We start from the raw sequence: 8,160 nt of genomic DNA on the forward strand, positions 1-8,160 counted from the left end.
AATTCCCCGAATTTAATGGACATGAAACAACAAGCAGATTTGTAAGTCTCAAAATCCCTTTAGGGGCTCAAGTAGATTTTGGGAAGTGATGTTATGCGGCTTCTGCATACTTTTGCTGTTATTTTCAATAAATGATGGAGACTGAGACATAAAACGTTCCAAGTTGACAACGTTAATGAAATGTCAGAATGGTAAGGGTTCGTCCATACTACAGTAATCGAAAAGTAGTAAATACATACCAGCAACTTATTGCATACATATCACAAACAAGCTGACAACAAGTCAACGACCCTAAGTGGAATATTAATCTTTGGCGAATGCTGGATTATAATTGTATAGATCAGTGGTTAGGACTTCCTGTATGTTTGTGATATGTCTGTGTTGAGTCGTCGACGTGTGTTTAAGACATGTTTCAATGTAGTATGAACTCACCCTTGGAATGGCAATTCCTAAATATCTCAGAAGGAGAGAATTTGTGGAAGTTGGAGGCTAATGGCGCATGAAGTTCAAGAAGACCATCTTACTGATGATTCCTGTACGTTGGTGAGAAAAGAGGTTATCTTATGTGAATGCCACCTGCATGGCCAGTTCGCCCTTTGATTTAACAGACAGAAGACTCGTCTATTGTTTTTATTTCTCCGGAGTTAATCCTTTAAAGGAGAAACCGTTGCTTGTTGAATAATAATAAAAGTAACCGGAGCTCTCATAATAGTCTATCTATCTTTTTGTCACTTTTTATAATTGAGTGTTCCCAATAATGACAACGAGACTTAATGTGGCTTTAATTTGCAAACGTTAAACATGAAATATAATGAACTTCTATGTTACGGAGTGACCAGTATAATTTAAGGTCACAAAAGAATATTTGCAAAGTTTCATGAAAATCTTTTTACCCGTTCTTGAGATATTCTGCTTTGTCCCCCAGACGTAGGCGGGAAAAGAAATATTTTTCAAAACGGCTTGGGGAGGTAATAATAATGATTTGCTATGAGATGGTCACTCTCAACAGTTTCATATGCAGTGGTAGTAATATTCTTTGAACTTGAGTAATTCACAGAGGTTTTATAAAATAATAATAATAATAATAATAATAATAAAATAATAATAATAATAATAATAATAATAATAATAATAGGCTGAAGTAGCTCCAGGACTCATGCAAAAGAGTGTGATCCTAGAAACGGCGCACATAGTAAGAAGAGTGATGGACTCCTAAGGAGGCAGGATGCAACCCGGAACCCCACACTATAAATGCCACCCAGCCGAATTGGAGGACTGTGATAAAGCAAAAAAAAAAAAAAAAAAAAAAAATAATAATTTACTTTCAGACTGAATCATCCACAGCAATTTCAGAGCAATGCACATTCCTTTCCACGCCAGTAATAATATTTGCCCTGTGGAATTTTTACTCCCAATTATTACATTTCCAGTATCCCATTTTTCTTCCCTTCAGCTTTTCAGAAGCGACGCAACTCTTATTTCCTTTGTCGAATTGGATATTAGATAATATGATTTCCGGTAGTGCTGGGAGCAGAGGCGAATAAACCTAATTCTTCGGGTAGCGTTTTTCCTTTTTTTCCCTTCTTTTGTTTATCTTTGTCAGGGAAGAAACAAACCGTCACAAATTGGATTCTGCAGACATCGGCTAAACGACCTGCCTCTCTCTCTCTTTCTCTCCCTCTCCGCTTTCTCTGCCTTTCGTTCCGCCACTTTCTCGTTCTCGCGTTCATTTTTTCGTCGTAGTCATAATCTCTTTATATTAAGAACTTTTTTTTTTTTTTCAAATCCCTAAAACAGGTTGTTTCTACCACCATAAGTTTGCTTCATTCTATTTTCCACCGATAAAGTTACGCCGGAGCCACGCCACCTTTTCCACAAGAAGAAAGTTAGCATTTTTTTTTCTTTTTTTTTACTGGAGGACGTCAGCGATTTTGTTCGCCACATTCGTATATTTACTGTTAGAAGAGTGCCTTATCACTCTAATATTTCGGTTTACAAGCTAGCAAAATATCGGTAACTTATTTATTCTTTCTTCTAACCTTCAATGGAGTATGAATTCCCCCCCATGTTCTTATTTTTATCAAATGGAGTTAAGACATTTTCTCTTTGGCTGTAAAATGCACCGACTACCTTCTTCATTGCTACAGAAATTGATGCACATAACTGATATGGCCTCGTTTTGTTCGTTGAACTTAATTTTGATTCTTTACTCCATTGACTGACTAAAATATGAAACATTCAGACATCAACGCATTATATTTACGAAGAGACAATATAAATTTGGAGATCAGGCCACATCTGCTTGTTATCACCTAGTCATGTTAATCTCGTCTTACAGTGTGGAAGAGTTTAAAAGAAAGCTAGACAAAATCATTTAGAAGGACACTGTGAATTAACAGTAAAACCTGCTTCTAGAGATAAGTGAGCACAAGATGTCTCCTCGGATAGACTAACAAGTCTTTGAGACATCCTAATCCTTGTAACTCCTCGCTATTCTTAGGGAATATATTATCTCTTAACCAGGATTAATAGAGTATTAATTCTGATCTCTTACATGGCACAGCATTAGACAGCGCAGATTTAGTGATGGCCATTCCTTCGTCTTCCTTAAGATCTTACTTAAGAAATTTTATGAACAATTGCTTCCCAGCCACAAATCAATTTTTATTAGATTTAGATGTGGTTGTAAAGATGAGATACGTTAAAAGAGAAGTGATACTTTAATCATTTTTCCTTTATAATTATGCTGGGAGTTCCTGAGGTGTTGTTTAATTATATGATTTGTGATGAAAATATACAAGTTGCGGCAAAAAGATTTTTTTTTACTCAGAAATTATTTTACGTCCATGCTGAAAACAATATCTAGTTTATACATCACTGAAGAATGGATATTGTAAGTTCGAACATCACGTTGTTGTAGTAGTTAGTCGGGTGTCCCTGTTCTTCAGTGACTGGTTCCTCGGAATGAATAAACAAGCGATTTCAGGCGGCTATTGATACTTGTTTTATGTTTAAGCACAGTTAAGTATATCTTACTTTTACCTGACCACTGAGCTGATTAACAGCTCTCCTAGGACTGGCCCGAAGGATTAGTTATTTTTACGTGGTTAAGAACCAATTGATTATCTAGCAACGGGACCTACAGCTTACTGTGGGATCCGAACCACATTATATCGAGAAATGAATTTCTATCACCAGAAATAAATTCCTCTGGTTCCGCGTTGGCCGAGCCGAGAATCGAACTTCGGACACTTTAGCACAGTAAGATGATATACGGTAATATGCAAAAGTAGGAAAACGATAAATTAGAAATTACCAAATATCCTTAGTATTAAATTTAGCACATATTGTTCGTATTAACTTCGTACTGATAATTTAAGAATTAAACCTCCGGGCGAGGTTAAAAAAGTTGTTATTACTTGGAAGTGAAACTTTTCCTTTTGTGGGTAGTGGGAAATGGATGTTTTTCTAAGATTTTATGAAAATATTCTCGAAAGTTCAAACTCTTTCGCTATCACTTCTTACGAAAGACCGAGAATTTTATTTCCCATCTTTTCCTCGGTAAATGACCGGTTCATTTTTCATTATGAGTAATGAGAAAAATTTCAGACATTATGAAACATCTTGAGTAGCCGAAAAGGTGTATGGTATCCCAGTGGTTATTCTGTGATAAGCTTCATAATACTATTCCCAGGGCTTATTCAATGTAAAATATGGAGAAGTAATGAAGAAATATATGTCCCCTGAAAAGCTCTTATTGAATTCTACTTTCAATTATTGGTGCTTTGAAGGCAAAAATGATCTGCATGTCCGGCATTTACTTTTTAATGAAATGCTATAATTACCGGACGTTTCTCAAGGGGATTATTATTTATGGCAGTAATAGAACTTTCATTTTAGAGGAATAAAAAATAATGATTTTGGTTCAAATAAAAAATGACTAGAGAAACCTTTATCCTTTTATAACTGGAAAAATATTGGCACGGCCGACTTCTAATTTCTATTACAAGAATTATTAGGAAGTTCAGTTATTGTATGCTATGCTCCCATTTTTTACGCTTAGATAATAATAAGAGATTTAAGTTATCAGATTAAATTTTAAAATACGTAGTTATTTAACCTCCTTTTCTCGTTTTCGCATCTTTCTGTAATGATATTTTTCTCTCTTTGTATCGGCTATCATAATGGAAAGGTACTATCGAATGCTGCCGAAGACTAAAAAAAAAAAAAAGAAAGAAAAAAAAAGAAATAAAAGGAAAATCTCATTATGTAAACAATCCTACACAAAACTTTCCAAATGAACATTTGATCCCTTTTTTTGTACTTGATGTCTTCAAGGGGGGAGGGGTGGTTACGCAAATTACGCGAATGATTACAAAAACAGGATCCTTATAAAAAAAATTATTAAAGTTGCACTTCTCTTTAAATGTGTTTTCATCTCTGCAACTTGCACATATAAACGTAATAAAACTGGAATTGTGACTGGGAGCAAACTGTTAAATAATACTTAGTTCCTACACACACATATATGTGTATATATATATATATATATATATATATATATATATATATATATATATATATATATATATATATATATATATATATATACACACACACAAAGTTTCCCTAACAGACGTTAGACGAGAGTTTAAACAGACAACAGTTACTGCTACCCTCGCACATTTGCTATAATTTCTGATAAAGCTGACGAAGCTGTCAAAGGGTGTATGAAGAAATCGAGGCTTGAGTTTGAACCTGGAGAAGGGAGAGTGGCTGGCTTCTACAAGAGCAGACAGAAGACGAGGTCTTTTGTAGCTCTGCAGATGATCAATACTTGCAACGGTGTAGGGCTGAGGTAATAAGTGAAAGGATATTAATTATAAGTATAGTAGGTTTTGAGGAATTACGTATCTTGATGTATAAATTTGTTCCTAAACGTTTGGTATTGTTGTAGGTGATATATTGTACATAAAGGAATATATATCATACATAAAATTTCAAATGCCCCACAACTCTGTTTCTAACCCAAGTCTAGTTTCTTCATGTCACTGAACGTTTTTGAATTCGTCATGGAAAGTTCTTTGGATTTCTTTTCGAACTCATGAAATTAACAGAAGTGACCAGCATCTCGCAATGTTCTCAACCAAGTCTTGTTGCATCTGTAAATGTACTTCTTAATTAATTCTTGAAAGCTGAATTAATCTATTCATAGGCAAAGTGTCTACTGAGGAAGAATAAACTATTCACTCTCTTAAGTAAACTGAATGAAGGAATGACTTATGAAATATAATGTCATATCAGCAAAGTAAAAAGGACTTACTCGCAGTACAAAATGCAACCATATACTTCAAACTAGAGTGGGGCTTTCCAGTGTCATTGATGAAATCTCTCTCTCTCTCTCTCTATTTCTTGAAAGAACCTATTTCTCAGCCACCTTCCTTGGCCAAGTTGACGTATTTTAAAAAGTAGTGATAACTGTTCTAAAAAAAATGCAACCATATACTTCATATTGGGGTGGGACTTTCCAGTGTCATTGTTAAAATCTCTCTCTCTCTCTCTCTCTTGAAATAACCTATTTCTCAATCACCTTCCTTTTGCCAAGTTGACGTATTTTAAAAAGTCATGTAACCTGTTCTAAAAAAAAAAATTGTTTCCAACTATTTTTCCGGCGGATGTGTTCATTTGACGTTGACCCAGAGACCGGTGGCAATTTCTCCCGAAGCACCCCAATGGAAAATCGTTCGAATTACACGAACTGGGTCCTTTGAGTCGAATTCGCTGCTATCTTGATGAGAATTTGGAATTAGATAGTTGTTGCTCATCTTTTATTTTTATTATAGAGAAAGGCGAATGCAAACAAAATGAAGTAGAGTGGAAATAAACGATGCAATTTTGAACGTTTTCACTCTGGGACATGTCGGTAATTCCAGTGTATACTAAGACTGATGACGTTTGTAAATGGTAATCAAACGACCAAGGAAAGTAACTGTAGCAAAAAAAAATATTTATAACGAAAGCACATCACAAAAAACTTTGGGCTTTGAATGTGAAATTGTTCCTATTCGTTTGCTGATTTTGTCATCAAGCATCAATCAAGAGACAAAAATAAAAAAAATAGATACGTTGATTAAGAAGCAAAGGATGAATTGATAAAGATGAAAGCAAGTTATCATCTCCAGCGGTATCGTGAAAGGCAAAAGAGAGATTCAAATGCTATTCATACCTGACCAATGAAAGCTCGCAAAACGCTCACAAGTGTTACTAAAAAGCAGAGCAGGGAGAAAGTTCAGAAGCCCATCGAGTATCTCATCTTCTTTAGTTAGATAATCATCGCCTGTCTGTCAAGGTTCGCACTCAGTTTGAGATTGAATCGGCCTTGGTATTCACACGAGAAATCGTCAAATTAATAATTCGCGGTTTGAATGCATCCTTGAGAGAGAGAGAGAGAGAGAGAGAGAGAGAGAGAGAGAGAGAGAGAGAGAGAGAGCAATGGGCATATTTAATACGTATGTGCCCGTTAACAGCAACACTTGAATAAATCTTTGAGTGATAGCTATAGTATCAGAAACGTTGGCATCCCGTCTGTCTATTCTTTGTTTTTTTTTCCTTGTGCACAATTTTATTCATGAACTGTAAGAATGAGAGACGAGGGGATGAAGGATCAGAATTTTAATTCTAATAACTTTGGGAATTGTTGAGAGCTGTGCGTTATTAATCTACTTAGAAATAGAAATAAAAAAAATAACAATCTATATCAGCCGACAGTTGGTTTTCTTTCCTTTCTTTCTCTAAGACTTCAGAAGAAAACCCTTATGGGTAGAGTCATCAAATTATAAAGCCAAGAGGGCTCCGAAGGGATGTCAGCCAGTTGACAAAGGCATGCCACAGCAAAAGGAATTCTTCATTGGACGAGTGGGTTGCATACACGCCTATCAATTTGGTAGCCCAAGTTCGCTCCCCGCTGCTGCCAATGCGGAACCAGAGGAATACATTTGTGGTGATTAGAAATTCATTTCTCCATATAATGAGCTTCGGCTCCCACAATAAGTTGTAGGTCCCATTGCTATGTAACCAATTGGTTCCTAGTCAAGTAAAAGAAATCTAATCATTCGAGCCAGTCCTAGGAGAGCTGTTAATCAGCTCAGTGGCCTGGTTAAACTAAGGTATACTTAATTTTTAACAGCAATAATAAGGGGTTGAATAAAATAGGCAGGTAATAGAAAAAAAAAAACGATACATCTGAATTCAGGACACTTTAGCAGAATGCAGAAATGAATCTGCTCTTCACTTTAACATTTGGAGGACAGGAGATTTTTACAGCTGTAGTTGGCAAACTATCCCACATCTTAGCTGTATGCAAAATAAAACTCCTTTCAAACTGAGTAGTTCTGAACCAGATACTAGAAAACGACACACTTTTTGCAGCAGCAGCAGCCTGACGAATGTTGCAGGCAAAATCAGCTAGATGAGTTAAGGAAGAGTTCAGGGAATATTTGCTCACTTGACCCCTCTGTACCACGAGTCAACATCGAGAGATGGCAAAATAAATTGACTGACGACGTAATTTTGTCAAGCGTTTGAGGTGGGAGTCAGCACCGAAGACCACACTAGAGAACAGTATTAATAATAATAATAATAATAATAATAATAATAATAATAATAATAATAATAATAATAATAATAATAATATCCTTTATTTCAGCTCAGGGACAAAACAATGAAAGAGAAGAAGAGTTAAAACACTAGGATACAATACCTTCACAACGAAAACATTCGACAACATTTCTGCAAGATACCAAATTTCTGAGAAACAGCATTTATGCTTATCAAAATTTAATATCTTACCACAAGGTACACCTTGAATCTTAAAAGACTGACATTTAAGATCATAACATTTAAATGTAAATCAGGATGCAAAGGCAAAAGTGTTCTGGATTAACAAACTATCTTACTTTGAGTTTTAGAAGGGTTAATTTTCGTGCCCCAGTGCCCACTCCACTCATGAATACTTGCCAGATCTCTAGTCAAGGGTTGTGCAACCACAGACTTGAGCTAAGAGGTAAATAAATGTGAGGAACATATGAGATTGAATAGCACCAGCTTCAACTAAGGTGAGGGAAAGCAGACTGAGATGGTATGGACATGTAAAGAGACGAG

This window comes from Macrobrachium nipponense, chromosome 46 (genome assembly GCF_015104395.2).
Source record: "Macrobrachium nipponense isolate FS-2020 chromosome 46, ASM1510439v2, whole genome shotgun sequence".
Classification (NCBI taxonomy): domain Eukaryota; kingdom Metazoa; phylum Arthropoda; class Malacostraca; order Decapoda; family Palaemonidae; genus Macrobrachium; species Macrobrachium nipponense.